The 6,000-nt window shown below is 39.0% G+C and overlaps 1 protein-coding gene across 1 annotated transcript in view; it reads left to right on the top strand.

Annotated features, from left to right (window-relative positions):
• Positions 1–3,076: 3,076 nt before the first annotated feature.
• The window catches only part of vwa5b2 (von Willebrand factor A domain containing 5B2), a 59,588-nt gene continuing 56,664 nt past the window's right edge, over positions 3,077–6,000 (top strand). The window contains exon 1 of the mRNA XM_036556129.1: positions 3,077–3,169. The gene's annotated coding sequence lies outside the window, so the exon portion shown is untranslated. The remainder of the gene's footprint in view (positions 3,170–6,000) is intronic.

Here is a 6,000-nt window from a genome sequence, read left to right as displayed (position 1 = left end):
GGGTTCAAGTACAAAGACGATAATTGCAAGGCCCAAATCAGCAAGAGGACGAAGACGGTATTCCTTTCAAACTCCAAGCCACGTAGCTACTGCCGAAAGTCAGCCAGCTTTTCTACATGGAATGACCTCCATTTGGAATCAGTCAGTGCCTGCGCATCCCTCAGTTCAGAATATGGTTGGTCCTTTTGAAAACATCGAAAGCGCTCAAAGCTTCGTTAAACAAGCAGGAGATGAGGATAAGCCACCAACAAGGCCTAAATCGGCAAAGGGGAGCTCAAGACCAAACTATGCAAACAGCACTCATAGTCAGTCACATCAAGTGGATCCTCCACTATCTGCTCCACAAATGTCTCAGAGTCTCAACAGATACAGCGTACTGCCTTCTATAATACCACGTCACTTACACACGTCCTCACAACACTGAGCAAACTTACACACATCAGCGCAAACTCAACAAATTATATAAATGAGTGCACTGAATGATCATGCTATGTAAACGAACCTTAACTGATTTACTGTTTATCTTAATTGTTTTTGCTAGATTGTGTGGTGAATGTTCTAGTTGAGGTTCTCCAGATAGTCTAGACTTATTTCATATTGTGGGAGAACAACTGGCTTTTGTGTCCTTTGATGAATTGTAAAAACAAAAGTATAATTATTCATTAATCAGTCCATCCATTTGTGACCAGTGACCAGACCTATATACATGAACCTAGAGGTTGATACCAACAGTTAATTCAAGAAAACACAAAGAAAAACATAAAACAAGAATGACATTTCAAAGACTAAAATGTTGATAAAATAAATGAATATCAATTTAAGGGTCAAGGGCACCTGTTTGGCTATCCATGTTGAGGACATTCTCATCAAGCACCAAACATTACCTTCATACATTACGGTATCTATGGCATACATGTGACATCTTTGTCCAACCAAATATTTGTCCTTGTATCTGAAAAACAATACAAGGCTAATGTAAGCTCATGATCTAAGAGTGCATCAGAATTGGATCAGAACTGACTGATAATAATTCCAAATATGACATTGTCATTTAGCTGATTTATTTTTATGAAGCTTTTTTATGTTGTGATTGTATGGTGTAAATAAGGTAAGCCAACCAAGTACATGTGTGTTGCATTTGAACACTGTTGCCAAAGGCTACTTTGCTAATAATGCCAGGAATGTTTTGGAAATATTTTATACATACACTATATGGACAGAAGTATTGGGACACCTACACATTACACCTACATAAGTTTTTATGACATCCCATTCTAAAACCATATGCATTAATATGGAGCTGGTCCCCCCTTTGCAGCTATAACAGCTTCCACTCTTCTGGGAAGCTTTCTGTGAGGTTTTGTAGTATGTCTGTGGGAATTTTTGCCCATCCATCCAGAAGAGCATTTGTGAGGTCAGACACTGATGTTGGATGAGAGGGCCTGGCTTGCAATCTCTGTTCTAGTTCATCCCAAATGTGTTCAGTGGGGTTGAGGTCAGGGCTCTGTGTGGGCCAGTCAAGTTCTTCCACACCAAACTCACCCAGCCATGCCTTTATGGACCTTGCTTTGTGCACTGGGGCTCAGTCACGCTGGAACAGAAAAGGGCCTTCCTCAAACTGATACCAAAGTTGGAAGCATAATTGTCCAAAATGTCTTGGTATGGTGAAGCATTAAGATGTCCCTTCACTGGAACTAAGGGGCCTAGGCCAACCCCTGAAAACAACCCCATAGCATTATCCACCAGCATTATCCCTCCTCCGCCAAACTTCACAGTTGGCACAATGCAGTCAGGGAGGTAATGTTCTCCTGGCATTTGCCAAACCCAGACCTGTCCATCAGACTTCCAGACAGAGAAGCGTGATTCAAAACTCCACATAATATGTTTCCACTGCTCCAGAGTCCAGTGGTGACATCCTTTACAACATTTCATCCAATGCTTGGCATTGTGCTTGGTGATGTAAGGATTGCATGCAGCTGCTCGTCCATGGAAACCCATGCCGCAAAGCTCCCTGTGTACATTTTTTGTGCTGATGTTTGCCAGAAGAGGTTTGGAACTCTGTAGTTATTTAGCAGAGTATTGGTGGCTTTTATGCACTCTGTGCCTCAGCACTGGGCGACCCGCTCTGTAACTTTATGTGGTCTGCCACTTCAACGGCTGAGTTGCTGTGGTTACTAAATGCTTCCACTTTGTATTAATACCACTCACAGCTGATTGTGGAATATCTAGGAATGAAGAAATTTCGCAAACTGACTTGTTGCAATGGTGGCATCCTATTACAGTACCACACTCGAATTTAGTGAGCGCTTTAGAACGACCCATTCTTTCACAAATGTTTATAAAGGCAGTCTGCATGGCTAGGTGCTTGATTTTATACACCTGTGGCAATGGGACTCAATGAAACACCTGAATTAAGATTCAATGATTAAGATGCCCATATAGTGTGTGTGTGTATAAAATACTTAAATAAACATTAATAAACACATTTTTGTCGTGTCATAAACATGCGTGGGTGCATTTTAAAAACTGGATTAGCTGGGATCATTTCCCATTGAAGGGATCACTCCCTAGAGAGGCTTAATAGAAATAAATGTTCTCCTGGTACTTCGTATTCAGAGTTCGTTCTGAAACGTGTGTGTGCATGTGTGTGTGTAAGAGAGAGAGAGAGAGAGAGAGAGAGAGAGAGAGAGAGGGAGAGAGAGAGAGAGAGAGAGTTTCTGCCTAGTGGGAGCAGCAGAGACATCTCATGACCGGGTCGTTAGCTCTTATTGAGCTCGTGGTCAGTGTCAATTAAGCTGGACACACTGGACACAGAGCAGACGGCGCGCTGTGATCTCTGTTTGCTGCTGAAACTTGTTGCAGTCTGTGGTGTGAAATGCACATTAGCCTGTGTGTAAGTGCCTATCAGTGATGGTCCGCTGCTCTTAGCGCTGTGTTCTCCACTCCTGTGATGTTGTTGGAAGCGCTGTGGGGCCAACCAGCTGCTGCTCGACAGCTTTCAAAATCCTCTGAACTCCGAAGCGTGAACTGAACAAAAAGCGGTCTCCGGTGCGCGTGCACTCGCGCGTGCGTAATCGCGCGCGGTGGCGAGGAGTGACCGCAGCAGAGAGCACAGAAACCTGTAACACGCTGGCTGCGCTGCTCCGTCGCAAGAGAGACAGCTCATCAAGTAAGTGCGAATCCGACTAGTAATAACACAGATATTAACATTCAGAATCCAGTTCAGTGCAGCGCGTTTAGAGCCTGTGATGCTTTTACATCAGCTAAAGACACAAGTGGAGATTCAGGGAAACAGAAAGAGGCGAGAGAAGCTGTAACATCTGTAACGGCTGTTTCTGAAACGTAAAGCGTGTGTATGTTGTAGGTTTTGCTGGTTGAATTAATGATAAAATTCCATTCATAAGCACTTTTACATAAATACTTACACCTTTAAAGTTTTATTAAAGTAATATTTCTGCTTTAGTTTTGAATTAGTCAAAGTACACTCTTAAAATGGTTCTTCAGAGGATCTTCAGTAAAGGCAATGGCTCCACTTAGAACCATGAGCTCTATATAGAACCTTTAAATGTTTCTTTGCATAATGAAATGGTTCTTCGGATTGATGGAGAATGTGCTGTATATGGTTCTGTATACCAACTGAACCTCTATATAGCACCAAAAAAAGAGTTCTTCTACTGTTGAAAGCTTGACATCACAACAATAGAAAAATCCTTTTTGGTGCTATTAGAACCATTTTCAAATAGATTTATCTAGCACCATATAAAACACATTCTTCATCAATCTGAAGAACCATTTCGCCATACAAGGAAACATTTAAGCATGAAATGGTTCTATATAGAGCTCCTATTCAATATAGAGATCCTATTTCCAAAGAACCCTTAAATAACCACCTTTTAAATAGTGTACTGTTCTTTTTATTAATATGATTTGCTTATTTTGTATTTACTAATTGACCAGCTTTGCCTCTGAAAGTGCAAGGTGAATATCAGCGTGGCTGATTTTAATTTATAAAGTACATGACTCACATTGTAGTAGGCTAGCTTACTAACTGCTGAGTCATCAGCTTTTAATATGGATGGCTGCATTAGGTGAGGGATTCCCTTCTGTAGGGCTTTTAAGTGGAACTCATGTCTTGCCATGATGATGACTCTACATGCTGTACCAGAGGACACTGTCAGCTAGAAGTCCAAAGGGGGATTCCAATGATTTTTTAAAAATGTCTGCATAATTCAGTCATTGAGATGTGAACAAACTGATGCAGAGTGTTTTGACTGGAAGTGGTTTATTTTAGAGAAACATACCGACTCTGATATCTTCACAGTGGTGGTGATAAGAACTAGGGATTGCAATGTCTACAACACAAATATTTCTATTTTATTTTTAAATACAAAATTATCAATGACCCTACACGTGTCTTCTGAGTTTGTATATGTAATGTTGACAATGGTAAAATAGTGGACTATTTTGATTTACAACACCCTGCATGTAGCCCCCCAATAACACCCCCTCCCCCCGCACCCCCATTGAACTGAAGCATAAAGCACTTCACCCTTTTTAATGTCTGTCCATGACTTTCTGTTTCACTGGAGTATAAATAATCGGTGACACAGAAGCCAAATTTCCCTTATACACAAATGAAATGAGAAAAAAGTGTGCTTATATATATATGCATATATATGTATGTATATATGCCCATATATGGATAAGGCAATAATTAACACATTTAAAACAACTGGAGCTGTAGTCAATGTGCCTGGAAGCTAAGTGTATTTTACCTTCACGCACAATGAGGAAGATGGTTAGTGAGACAATATCCAAGGGTTCAGGGATCCAAGGATCATGACTGGAGTCAAGCTTTTTGACATGGTTATCCCCATTCCCCACTAAAAACCTTCAGAATTAGCTAGTGAAGAGAGTCCAAAAGAGACCTTGTAGCATCTGGAAAGATTCTGTGCTGAGAAATGGTCTCAGATTCTCCATCAAGCATTATAAAGGCAAAATGGCAAAAAAGAGCTTACACTAAGTACTAAATGCAGAGGTGCCAACTATAATAAAATATTTTTTTTTCTTGTTTTCTTAGAAAACTAAATTACCTGCAGTCTTTAATTATGGAGCTGACTGCACATAGTAGGTCATAAAATAACAAATAAGTGTAGGTTCAAGAAAGGTGTACTGACAATGCAATGTATATTGCACACTGCAAAAAAAAAATGTAAATTTAAATAAAAAAGATTTAAATTTTAAAGTGTAAAAATGTTAAAACACAAACAGAAAAAAACACAGGGATCATATCATGATGTATTTAAACCCAAGGCATTAATCACTAAATATATACAAAACTACAATTTATAGGAGACTTTCTGTTGGGAGGTGGCTGTCACAAACTCCTAAATTTCAACTTGTGAAAATAATAGTTAGTTTTTGTATTTTTTAAACGGTGTTTTTAAAAAAATCTTTTTGATTTCTTTTGAAGTTGAAAGATTTATATTTATCATTAGTTCAATTTTAAATTAAAAAAATATATTAAACAATATATTTTTCTGTCACTAATGAAACCCAAAGAGTTTTAGCCCATAGGCGGAGCCCTAGTTTAGCCACATCCCCATTTTGAAGCAGGAAGTGAGTTTCTGTCTTTTATGGCCACAAGGTGAGCAGTTAGATCTTATTGTTTTGAAATAATGTCCCCAAGTCCGAGAATCAGGATATAACCTTTAAAAATCATCACTATCAAAACACATATTTTCTGCAATTGAATAAACTTTTTTGTTTTAATGAAAAATATTATGATTTACATGTGTACAACGGTTCACACACACAAAGTAGCTAAAATTATCATTACCGAAACAGTCACGGCTGAAACTGCTGAAAGTTTCAGTCATGTTATTATTGTTTTGGTTGTGACTAAATGGAATGTTAAGTCATTTATTTTAATAAAATGAACATAATGAAGCTGTGGGGTCATTCAAAGCAATTCGGTAGAATGATCCATATATTGAGGAA

Source organism: Colossoma macropomum, unplaced genomic scaffold (assembly GCF_904425465.1).
Source record: "Colossoma macropomum unplaced genomic scaffold, Colossoma_macropomum, whole genome shotgun sequence".
NCBI classification, from domain to species: Eukaryota; Metazoa; Chordata; class Actinopteri; order Characiformes; family Serrasalmidae; genus Colossoma; species Colossoma macropomum.
This window is presented reverse-complemented; position numbering and strand designations above follow the sequence as displayed.